Consider the following 12,392-nt stretch of genomic DNA (forward strand, 5'->3'; position numbering starts at 1 on the left):
GGCTGGAGTGCAGTGGCCGGATCTCAGCTCACTGCAAGCTCCGCCTCCCGGGTTTACGCCATTCTCCTGCCTCAGCCTCCCGAGTAGCTGGGACTACAGGCGCCCGCCACCTCGCCCAGCTAGTTTTTTGTATTTTTTAGTAGAGATGGGGTTTCACTGTGTTAGCCAGGATGGTCTCGATCTCCTGACCTCGTGATCGGCCCGTCTCGGCCTCCCAAAGTGCTGTGATTACAGGCTTGAGCCACCGCGCCCGGCCTCCTAACATACCTTCTGAAGATTAAACATGGAAAGGACACTACTGATGTGTGGTTGGCTTTGCATGACTCACTGAGTAGGAGGAATTTTTTTAATATCTTCTGTCATAACTCTCAAGAATGTGTTAAAGCCAACCCAGGAAATTTCTTAGGAATAGAGATCAACTTGACCGTTGCAGTATTTCTCGGACTTGTGGCTGATGACAAGGCACAGCAGCTTGGGAATTACACAATCTCCGCTCTTATGCATTTCTTAATCATTCACTGGATACAGTTGCATGAATACTTTCTGTTCCTGTTCGCGTTTAGTAAAAATAGCAAAATAGAAGCGTCTATGGGGTTAGGAGAGGAAAAACACTCTAGCAGCAAATTCTGTTCCATTGGACCCAGTGTACACGATAGTGATCAGAGGACGTCTCTGGAGAGCGCGTTTTCCTTTTGACCTTGTGTACTTCCTGTACTTCTCTGCCTCTGCTGGGCATGCCGCCCAGACAGGGCTCTGGGTCCTCAGCAGCACCGAGGCAGCAGAAGCACCAGGTATCTGGTGCCTACTACACACCAGCAACTTCTGCAGGTCACTGCTGATCCCCACCAGGTCTGAAATGCTCCTCCTGCATTTCACAGATGATTGAAGGAGGTTCCCCAAGGAAGCTGCCCTGGGCAGGTGGTTACACGTGGCAGAGCAGGTGTGATGGCCCCAGGACTGTCTGGCTCCAGAGCCTGTCCTTTCTCAACCCTACCACCCCACTTTACAACTTTACCTCCAGTTGTTTTTCTTGGCCAAAAACTTTTAGCACTACAGGATAAAGAAGGCCTAGCTTTAGGGCGCTCACAGTCTAGTGAAGGAGAAAAGATGAGTATTTAAAAAGCATTTTCTTCTCTGTGCAATGAGGAGCCTGGCATTCAGGGATTCTAATTGGAGCATCAAACCAGATTAGCTCAATGCAGGATGTTGGAACAGAGCACTGTGGTAATTCTGCTTACTGTCAGAGTTTATTTATGGGTAGCGGGGCATGGGGAGGAGGTGGGAAACAGTGAAAGTTGGAGGGACCAGGATTCATACCCCAAAGTGATGGGTAAGGTGTAGACAGCATAACAGCAACCTCAATAGCTTGTATTGATTTTGGACTTGCCAGAGCCGGGTTTGAAGTGCTTTCTAGGTTTTGATGCTTTGAATCCACCCTGTAAACCTTAAAGTAGATACTGTTACTCTGTCCATTTCCACGTGAATAACAGAGACATAGGGAGGTTAGGGAAATTACCCAGGCCCCCCAGCTAGTAAGTGGCGAGTACTCGAACCTGGGCAGGCTGACTCCAAGCCCAAGTTCTTGATCACAATACAAAGCAGAGGATAAGTTGGCAAATACTCTCATAGATTTCGCTGTTATGCTTGTCAAATTTATAATTATTTGCTTACTGCCTGTTTTCCTCTCTAACCTATGTCTCCAAGAGGGCAGGAACTATGTCTGTCTGGCTCTCAGAGGTAATTTCAGCACCTAGACTAGTAACTGGCACATAGAAGGATCTCAAAAGTTTTGAAGAATGGATGAAATGCATTGAGGGAAACAGAAGATTCCTTTCCATGAGCAGCCCCCACCCTCTGAGTCCGCCATTCAATAGCTGATGAGTATGAGCAAACACTTCTCTCCCTCCCCTGCCATCAGCAAAATGGGGTTGATAACAGAATTGAAGCTCCAGAAAATGGTCTGGAAGTTCCTAAAAAGTTAAAAAATAGAGTTGCCATAGGACTCAGCAATTCCACTCCTGGGTGTTTACCCAGGAGAATTGAGAATACAGTTATGTCCACACAAAAACTTGTGCAAGAACGTTCATAGTAGCATTATCCATGATAGCCAAAAAATGGAAGCAATGCAAACGCCCATCCACAGGTGAGTGCATAAACAAAACCAAGGAGATCCATACAAGCACATATTTGGTCATAAAAAGGAGCAAAGTGCTGATACATGCAACAACATGGGTAAACCTCAAAAACATTTTGCTAAGTAAAGAAGCTAGTCACAAAAGGCCACAAAGTGTGTGGCTCCATTTACATGAAATGCTCAGAACAGACACGTCCATGGAAGCAGAAAGTAGATTAGTGGTTGACAGGAGCTGGGTGGAGGGAGGAATAGGGAGTGAATGGGTACAGGGTATCTTTTTGGAGTGATGAGAATGTTCTGGAATTAGATAGTGATGATGGTTATGAATATACTAAAAACCACTTAGTTGGAGACAGAACTGGGTTGAATCCTGGCTGCCCCCTGCCTTGATGTATGAGCTGGGGCAAGTTGCTCCATTTTGGGATCCTCAGTTTCTTCATCTGTAGGAAGGAGACCCTGATCCATTTTTATCCCTGTCACCCTATTCACTCCTTCTCCTAGGTCCTTGGTGACAAGCCTGGGAGGAAAGAATGTCCCCTGTTGCACTGGATTGCACTGAGGGCAGTGGATGCCCCTGACTGCTCTGGATTAGACAGGACAGTTTTCCTTTATGTTGCAGCCTCCTGCCTTGCAGTCTTAATTCAGGGGGTAAGAGGTTTATCCTGGAATATTGTTTATTTTGTCCCCCAAATTCCTCAAGTGATTCCAGCATGCACCCAAGTTTGTGAACCACTAATTTAGCTAACATGCACCTGAATCACAGGAAGGCATTTGTTTGTTAAAACATCAATTGTTTGTTCCACCTCCAGAGTTTCTGGCTCTGCACACCTGGGCAGGGTGGAGCCTGGACATCTGCATTTCTAACAAGTTCCCAGGTGATACTCATGATGCTGTTCTGGTACACAACGAGCCCAGACTAGAGCCATGGAGATCAGCCTCACCTGGACAGTAGCCTCACATGGACAGTAGCCTCACCGGGACAGTAGCCTCAGCTGGACAGTAGCCTCACCGGGACAGTAGACTCACCTGGACAGTAGCCTCACCTGAGAGCTCTTGCAAACACACAGGTTGCACCAATTAAATCAGAATCTTTGAGGTAAGACCAGGCCTCAGGACTTCCCCCTCAACGTTGCATTATGAAAATATTCAGCTGGGCATGGTGACTCACGCCTGTAATCCCAGCACTTTGGGAGGCTGAGGCAGGCGGATCATCTGAGGTCAGGAGTTCAAGATCAGCCTGGCCAAAAAGGGGAAACCCCATCTGTACTAAAAATACAAAAATTAGCCAGGTGTGGTGGCATGTGCCTGTAATCCCAGCTAGTCGGGAGGCTGAGGCAGGAGAATCGCTTGAACCTGGGAGGTAGAGGTTGCAGTTAGCCGACATTGTGCCACTGCACTCCAGCCTAGGTGACAGAGTGAGATCCTGTCTCAGAAAATAAATAAATAAACAAAAATAAAATAAAATGTTTAAACACACAGCAAAATAGAAAGAATTCTACAGTGAGCAGCTGTGTATCTACCACCTAGATTCGATCTTGGACACGTGACTATGCTTTGTCACACATCAATCCAAACATCCATTCCCCTAACATCAGGATTTCTTTTTTTTTTTTTTTTTGAGACGGAGTCTCGCTCTGCCGCCCAGGCTGGAGTGCAGTGGCCGGATCTCAGCTCACTGCAAGCTCCGCCTCCCGGGTTTACGCCATTCTCCTGCCTCAGCCTCCCGAGTAGCTGGGACTACAGGTGCCCGCCACCTCGCCCGGCTAGTTTTTGTATTTTTTAGTAGAGACGGGGTTTCACCGTGTTAGCCAGGATGGTCTCGATCTCCTGACCTCGTGATCCGCCCGTCTCGGCCTCCCAAAGTGCTGGGATTACAGGCTTGAGCCACCGCGCCCGGCCACATCAGGATTTCTTAAAGCCTCAATTCCCCAATATTCAGCCGAGTTTGAGAACCAAGAGCTAGAGTTTCTGGGCTCCTCCTCTGTAAAGCTCTTTCTGGCTACAATCTGGGGTTCTCTGCAGATGCCCTCCCCATCCCTAAGGGTTTGTTGAGCAAGAATACATGCATTTATTGAGCACCTACTGAGTACCATTGAGGCTCCGCTTGCTTTGAGCTGAGTCTAGTGGTAGATTTCCTCTTCTGAAATGTTTTAAAGCCAAGACAATTCAGACTAAGGAGCCCCGTGTATTCAGTATGAGGCCCTTTGCTGATGGGGAGGATCTCACTGTGCCACCACCACCAAGACCTGACGATCCGGAGGTGACGAGCCGGAAGTGACTTGTCCTGGACCTCCTATCTAACAAAAGACTGGGAAGAAATGAAGCTTCTGGAGAGGGCTCCATATTCCCTGATTTCAGGGTACCCCCCAAGCTGTCATTGTGGGTTCTGTATCCTCCCCTAAGAGCTTAAGGCTTTATAGGGTCAAGCAAACTGCTCTTCAGAGTACACTGTGACTGTATGTGATAAATGCTCTGCCAAATCAACCAAGGTTTGCAAAGCACTGGACGTGCACTTTGGAGGGGAAAATAATACAGGGCTCTGCTGTGTGGAAGTCTCCAGAAGAGAGAACCTGACCAAGAACCATCCCTCCCTCCCCACATCATGGGTGTACAGCTGGCCCTGTGGGACCTTGGAGTGTAGAGGAAGAGGGAGAACCCACAGACATGCATAAGTTTGCTCTAGGCTGCCCGGGTTTCCAGCTGGGCACCTTTGGTTTTTCTTCCACTTCAGCTTCTGGCAGCTGGGGTTGGGGAATGGGGAGCAGAGAGCTGCATTTTATGTAGGAGATGGTCTTGGTTGGGTGGAGTAAATGAATGTGTGTTCTTGTTTTTATTTCTAGGGAAACAGTGGAAAAGTTGCTAAATGTGGAAACCCAAGCTGTGGTTCTCTTTCTGGGGTTTCTTTTTCATGCTCTGTTTGGAGTGGCAAGTGGAGAGGAGAAAGTTTCAGAGAGAAGCCAACCCATGCAGCAATTTCCCCATGGACACAGGTTGAACTTGCAGTCCCAGCGGGCAGGAGGCAGGTTTGGGATTTCCTGGCTGGTCAGTAGGGTGAGAGGGCTCATTCTGAAATAAAGGGGGTTTTCCTTCCATCGCCAATGAGATCAGAAGAGCTACCGTTTGGAAATACAACCCTGTGTGGAGGTAGTTTCAGCTCTGCTGGTGACTAAAGCTTGGGAGTGGGGACTTTCTCAAACACTTTCCTTCAGTCATTTTGAAAATATCTAACTCTTCTGGGTCCCTCAGACTGGAATCTGTTTTGCTGGGGCTTTTAGTGTGACTCATTTCATATGTCTTCCAAGGTGTCTTCACTTCTTAACAAAAATGATTTGCTGGTTTCTTGCCTTAAGCTCTGTGAGGACCATGGCTGCCTGGTGACCGACTAGGCCTCCAGTGACCTCAGCACAGGACCTGGACAGACTGCGTTCTCCATAGACATGGCTTGGTCCACAAACGCTGCAATTTCCCACAACACTGACCAACCAAACAAAAAACCCAAATCATGCCAGTCCAGTAATGAGGAATGGTTTTGTCATTTTAGCACATGAACCAGAATGACAGGAGCCAGGATAGAATAGCATGTAGCTTTTCCAAAAAAAGCTAATAAGGAAGATTAGGCAGGAAGATATAAAATATAAATGGTAGAAAATACAATCTCTAAGCATGTTGTGATTGCTACTACTGTAAAACATGATGTAGTTAAAAATGGGCCAGGCACGGTGGCTCATGCCTATAATCTTAGTGCTTTGGGAGGCTGAGACAGGAGGATTGCTTCAGCTCAGGAGTTGGAGGTTACAGTGAGCTATGATTGAGCCACTGCACTCCAGCCTGGGTGACAGAGTGAGACCCTATCTCTAAAAAGCCAAAACAAACAAACAAACAAAACTGGCCAGGTGCAGTGGCTCATGTCTGTAATCCCAGCACTTTGGGAGGCCAAGGCAGGCAGATCACCTGAGGTCAGGAGTTCGAGACCAGCCTGACCAACATGGTGAAACCCTGCCTCTACTAAAAAAGTGTAAAAATTAGCTGGGCATGGTGGCATGCACCTGTAATCCCAGCTACCCAGGAGGTTGAGGCAGGAGAATCGCTTGAGGGAGCTACTTGAGAGGCAGAGGTTGCAGTAAGCTGAGACACATGCCATTGCACTCCAGCCTGAGTGACAAGATCAAAACTCTGTCTCAAAAAAAAAAAAAAACCAAAAACTGGAAGGCAAAGGCAAATGGAAATGATTGTGTTAGTGAGATTACGGGCAGTGACCGTTAAAGGTTTTTCTTAAATTCTAACTGTTACGCCATTATTGCAATATAAAAACCAAACCTTTGTGGCTATGCTTCATGGTGGACACAGCCAGGGCTTGAGTAGCAGAAGTCCTGTGGTGTCCTGGCTAGATGAAACTACTTGAGGACTGGGTTCATTTTTTTCATGCATCTCCCCCTGGCCTCATACCTAGTAGGGCCACACCTAGCACATAGTAGGTGCTCAGTAAATACTCATTGAATTAGTGGTTCAGTGGACAGATTATGCCAAATGGTTACCTCTTTTTGGAGGTACCCAGAGGCATTCTTTTGGTGAGGGGCACAAACGATTATTACTGTACTTGAGAAGTGCTTAGGGGGACAAGGTTTCTGTCATTGCTCAGGCTGTAGTGCAGTGGCATGAACATGACTCACTGCAGCCTCAACCTCCTGGGCTCAAGCAATCCTTCCACCTCATCTTCCCAAGAAGCTGGGACTACGGGTGTGCACCACCACACCCAGCTAATTTTTAAAGATTTTTGTAGTGACGGAGTCTCTCCATGTTGCCCAGGCTGATCTTGAACTCCTGGGCTTAAGCAATCCTTCCACCTTGGTATCCCAAAGTACTGGGATTATAGGCATGAGCCACCTTGCCAGGCCTCCAGAGGCATTTTGATTGGAAGAGAAGACTTCTTGGGAAAAGAAGTCATATCTGACCTGAAAACCACCATCCAGAGGAAAATAAGTTTTGTCAACTCTCATCTTGATTGCATGTAAGTTGGTTTTCTTCAATTAAAGTGATTTAGTAAATGTATAATCAATTACTTATTTATCTGTTTATTTAAACTCCTAACCTTTTCCGCATGTAAATAAAGTCACAAAAGAGGAGGAAATACCCCTTGTTAGATGTGGGACCTCATTCTCAGCCCAGAGTCCAAAGAAGGTGATGAAGCCTTGCTCTCCGGGAGAAGCGGCTGCCTAACTCATGTCTCCTTGTGACCCAGGACCCAGAATCCGTCACTACAGGTTGGCCTCCCTCTTGCTCCCAATGCAGGCATCTGTGCAGCTGAGCAGCAAGGTATTTGCTGCCATCTCTCCCTTCCTGGGGTCCCAGTGCCTGGGTCCACAACTAGGCCAGCCTCACCAGTGCCTTTGTCAGGACATGGGTGGACTTGGCTTGGCAGGGAGGAGCAAGTGGGATGTTTTTTGGCTTGGTTTGATATTTGCTGACTGGTAAAGGTCTTGCTCCAAATATTCCCTCACCAACCACCTCTGTGTCTGAATTCCCTGTTAGTCACTCTTTGAGAGCAGAGTTTTGAAGATCCCTGCTCAGGTACAGATCTAGAAAGGGGGCCATTCTGAGCCATTTCTTTAAGGGAAAAAGAGCTGCAAGGTGACTCCACTTTGGCGAAAATGAACCACCGTGTCGGGCTGGAAGACATTGTGTCTGGGAGCTATTCATGATGTGCCCCTAGCCAGGAAGGCTCAGACCAAATTCTTTCTTTTATACACTGCTAGCTGGTTGCTCAACTTGCAAGACCCTGAGAGAATGGAATGCAATACAGACAACGGTTGGCTTCTTACCCATCATTTCCCACACAGGGCACCAAGCCCTCTACACGTGATACTCTCTTTCTTTTTTTCTCCTTTTTTTTTTTGAGACAGAGTCTCACTGTCGCCCAGATTGGAGTGCAGTGGCACAATCTTGGCTCAGTGCAACCTCCGCTACCCAGGTTCAAGTGATTCTCCAGTCTCAGCCTCCCACGTAGCTGGGACTATAGGCGTGTGCCACCAGGCCCGGCTAATTTTTATATTTTTAGTGGAGACGGGATTTCACCACGTTGACTAGGCTGGCCTCGATCTCTTGACCTCAGGTGATCCGCCCACCTCGGCCTTTCAAAGTGTTGGGATGAGCCACTATGCACGACCCACATGATATTCTTTTTCAATTTTCCCAACAACCATGTGAGGTAGAAATATCCCTACTTTATAGGAACAAAAATGGAGGCTCAGAGATAAGCGACTTGCCCAGTGTCATGCAGCTAAATATAGTTATGCTGATTAACAGCTAGTACCATTGAGTGCTGCAGGCCAAGACACTACAAAGGATTCCTGTTTCAACTCACTTGATCCTCATTACATGCTTGTGGAATCTCCGTTTTAACAGATGTGGAAAGTGGAGTACAGGGAGGTTGAACAGGCTCTCCGAGGCATTCAGCTGGCAGATGTCAGATGTCAGGCTGCTCTTCGCCGCCCTGCTGCATGCAGTCAGTCAGGAGCCATCTGCGTCTGAGCCACAAAAAGAGCCTGCTGTGTGCCAGGCACATGCAGTTACCCTGGAGATCTGACAGCCCTGGCCTTCTGGAGGTTACATGCTGGTGTCCTCACACAGGACCAGTCAGAGATGGCCAAGGGTAGCAAAAGGGTTGGGACATCCAGGGGACATTGGGTCCAGGCAGTGAGGGGCCTTGCTTGCTTCCTGTCTCCCCTGCCTAGGAAGGGCAATCAGCGGTGACCCTGACCTCTTCCTGTGTGGCTAACCTGAGGCAACGATTATCCTCTCTAGCGGACTGAGGCAAGCGGTCAGGTGTCTTGAGGGCCCACTTATCTCTGGACTTGGACATCTATGGGGTCTTGTCTCACACACCCACTGTGGGGCTTTCCCTGTCTCTGCTTTACATGCACATTGCAGAATAAGAGATGCTGTTGAAGGACTCTATCCGAGAAGCCCCTTCCAATGAGATTTGTGGCCAGGATTAAGAGGTCTTAAATGGACATTTCCGCGAGGAAGAAATTGTGCATGCTTAGATGTCTGTCTTTGGAGGTTTTGGAGGGTCAAGACACCACCAAATTTGTGTTTCACGAACTGGTGGTGACAGGGTTGATGGGGTCTGGACTCTGTCTGCTATGGGGTCAGCCCTGCTGGAGTCCACCTCAGCTTGAGTGCTGGAAGCCTGCCCTGAATTGGACAGGACCCCTGCGTTTCTGCCCCAGCACTCACCTTCCACTGATCAAATTATATCCTCAGCTTCCTCAGGAATACAATCTTCAAAGGACCGTGGAGAGGATTGAACAGTTATTACTGTACATGCGAAGTGCTTACCTCAGTACCTGTTCATATTTTACATGTGATTATTATCATTATAATCCCACCTGGCCTGGTCAACATAAAGAAACCTGGGGTCTGTTCTGCCTCCCTACCCCACTTTAATTTTTTTGTTTGTTTTGTTTTGTTTTTTGAGACGGAGTCTCACTCTGTTGTCCAGGCTGAGTGCAGTGGCCTTATCTCAGCTCACTGCAAGCTCCACCTCCCGGGTTCACGCCATTCTCCTGCCTCAGCCTCCCGAGTAGCTGAGACTACAGGTGCCCACCACCACGCCCAGCTAATTTTTTGTATTTTTATTAGAGATGGGGTTTCACCATGTTAGCCAGGATGGTCTCGATCTCCTGACCTTGTGATCCACCTGCCTCGACCTCCTAAAGTGCTGGGATTACAGGCATGAGCCACCACACCCAGCCCCTACTCCACTTTATTTTTAAAATAGAGACAGGGTCTCCCTCCCTATGTTACCCAGGCTGGTCTTGAACGCCTGGCCTCAAGCAATCCTCCGGTCTCGGCTTCCCAATAACAGGCGTGAGCCACTGTGCCCGGCCAGCTCCTTCCCTTTTTCTGCCAGGTTTGAGCCCTTCTCCCTGGTGGGACCCAGAAGGCCAGTCTGGCAGAGCTGTGGAGAACCAGGTAAGCTCTCACATCCACCCTGCCTGACATGTAGTAAGCCCCTCCTCGCCTCTTTAAAGAAGACCAAAGAAAGTGGGTTTACGATTTCTCAGGAAGGTTTTGCTTCTGTTGTTTTTCCTTCCCAACTTCCCAATTGTCTATTGTACCCGCAAACTCCCTACCCTTCGGTTCCAGATCTAGTGTGTCTCCTGCAGCTTCTGTCTAAATGAAGGATTGCCCTTTTGGTCCCTATTCCAGCCCTTCCCCTCTGGGAAATGATGTATGCCTTCCAGAACTTCTAACTTTACCACACCCTGATGGTGAGCTGGGTACTGTGTGGCTGGCATTGTTCTTAATTACCACGCTCCAGGTCTTCACACAGATGGGCTTGTTTGATCCTCACTGTGTTCCTATGAGGATGGTGCAATTATGATCTCTATTTCTTTAAAAAATAGAGATGGAGTCTAGCTGTGTTGCCCAGGCTGGTCTCTAACTCCTGAGCTCAAGCGATTCTCCCCACCTCAGACTCCCAAAGTATTGAGATTACAGGCATGAGCCACCGTGCCTGGCCTATCATCCCCATTTAAAAGACAGAAAATCTGAGGTGCAAGGAGGTTAAACAACTTGACTGAGATCCCAGTTAGAAAGCGTTAAGTTTGAACCCAAGTAGTGTGACTCTAAGCCCCAGCTCCCAACCACATCATTTTATTGCCATCGTAACTCTAATGTTTAGAATCTGTTGGATACTCAAAGGTCTTGGCGTGTCCTAAATTTAAATAAATAAATAAGTAAATAAGAATCCATGGGAATTGCAAAAAGAAGCATGGTCTTTGTTCTACGAATGTTGTTTGTTCTTTTTTTTTTTTTCAGTCGAAAGATACTTTACTGCAAAATTGGAGATTTCAAATTCCTCCTGGTTATATTCTGCTGGTGTTTAACCTCCTTCTAAATAAGGCATCCTTTCTGAATCTCACTGAACTCTCTTGTATTAAAAAATAGAACTATTTTTTCTTGCTCCATCGCCTGTGGAGATGGAAAAGTGCCGATCAGCACGTTCTCTCGCATGCTTGAAAACACTTTCCCGGTGTCTCACATCTCTCTGAGCCCATTCTTCTCCAAAGCCAGAGGACCTGGCTCCTTTCCACTGGGCGAGTTTCCTGTTCGCAGCCCTGACAAAAGTGCCCAGAGTTCTCCAGCCTCTCCCCTTCCACTGGGTATGTACTGGGCCGTGAGGGTGGCGCTGAGGGTGCACACAGGGTCCAAAGCAAGCCACGTGGCTCGGGGTCCTCCATCTCTGCTCAGAATTTTGTTTTAGCTTACTTTGTTATTTTTATATTCCAGAACACTTAAAAAAGAAATGAAGGTGTAAAGAAGTTGGTGGGGGGGGTGCACGTGGAAAATGTTAGCCTTAATTTTCCCTCCCCTGACATTTTCATACAGGTTGGAGCTGACTTTGAACCCGAGGGCCTAAGTGCCCGGCACTGCGAGGGTATGGCAGGGACTCCATTCTTGATCCTGGCCTTGAGGTTCTCACAGTCTGAGCTTGTGAGTATCAAGAACAGCTCTGGGCTGGGCACAGTGGCTCACACCTGTAATTCCAGCACTTTGGGAAGCTGAGGTGGGCAGATCACCTGAGGTCAGGAGTTTGAGACTAGCCTGGCCAATATGGCGAAACCCCATCTCTATTAAAAAATACAAAATATAGCCAGGTGTGGTAGCAGGCACCTGTAGTCTCAGCTACTCGGGAAGCTGAGGCAGAAGAATCACTTGAACCCGGGAGGCGGAGATTGCAGTGAGCCGAGATGGCGCCACTGCAATTCAGTCTAGGCAACAAAGCGAGACTCCATCTCAGGAAAAAAAGAAAAAAAAAAAAAGGAAAGGAAGCCAGGCATGGTGGCTCACATCTGTAATCCCAACATTTTGGGAGGCTGAGGCAGGAGGCTCAATTGAGGCTAGGAGTTTGAGACCACCCTGGGCAACATAGTGAGACCCCACCTCTACAAAAGATTAAAAAAAATTAGCTGGGTGTGGTGGCACATGCCTCTAGTCACAGCTACTCGGGAGGCTGAGATGGGAGAATCGCTTGAGTCTGGGAGGTCAAGGCTGCAGTGAGCTGAGATCGTGCCACTGCACTCCAGCCTGGATGACAGAGTAAGACCCTGTCTCTAAAAATAAATAAATAAATAAGCAAATAAATAAATAAATAAAGGAGAGGAAGGGGGCTATGGCATACTGTAGGGTGTGGGGGGAGGTTGCAGGATTAGGTGGGGCACCAGGGTTGGCCTCCTTAAGAAGGTGAGATTTC

General features: G+C 47.9%; 2 long non-coding RNA genes across 2 annotated transcripts; both read left to right on the forward strand.

Annotated features, from left to right (window-relative positions):
- Positions 1 to 256: 256 nt before the first annotated feature.
- Positions 257 to 5,880, forward strand: LOC108531513 (uncharacterized). Its single transcript, XR_001886179.1, has 3 exons — positions 257 to 2,782; positions 2,944 to 3,230; positions 4,975 to 5,880. It is a non-coding gene; the product is annotated as an uncharacterized LOC108531513 (long non-coding RNA).
- Positions 5,881 to 6,953: 1,073 nt separating this feature from the next.
- Positions 6,954 to 11,663, forward strand: LOC108531506 (uncharacterized). Its single transcript, XR_001886173.1, has 5 exons — positions 6,954 to 7,142; positions 7,245 to 7,395; positions 10,047 to 10,108; positions 10,958 to 11,301; positions 11,528 to 11,663. It is a non-coding gene; the product is annotated as an uncharacterized LOC108531506 (long non-coding RNA).
- The last annotated feature ends 729 nt before the right edge of the window (positions 11,664 to 12,392 follow it).

The sequence above is a fragment of the Rhinopithecus bieti genome, unplaced genomic scaffold, assembly GCF_001698545.2.
Source record: "Rhinopithecus bieti isolate Rb0 unplaced genomic scaffold, ASM169854v2 scaffold_9670, whole genome shotgun sequence".
In the NCBI taxonomy this organism is placed as follows: Eukaryota; Metazoa; Chordata; class Mammalia; order Primates; family Cercopithecidae; genus Rhinopithecus; species Rhinopithecus bieti.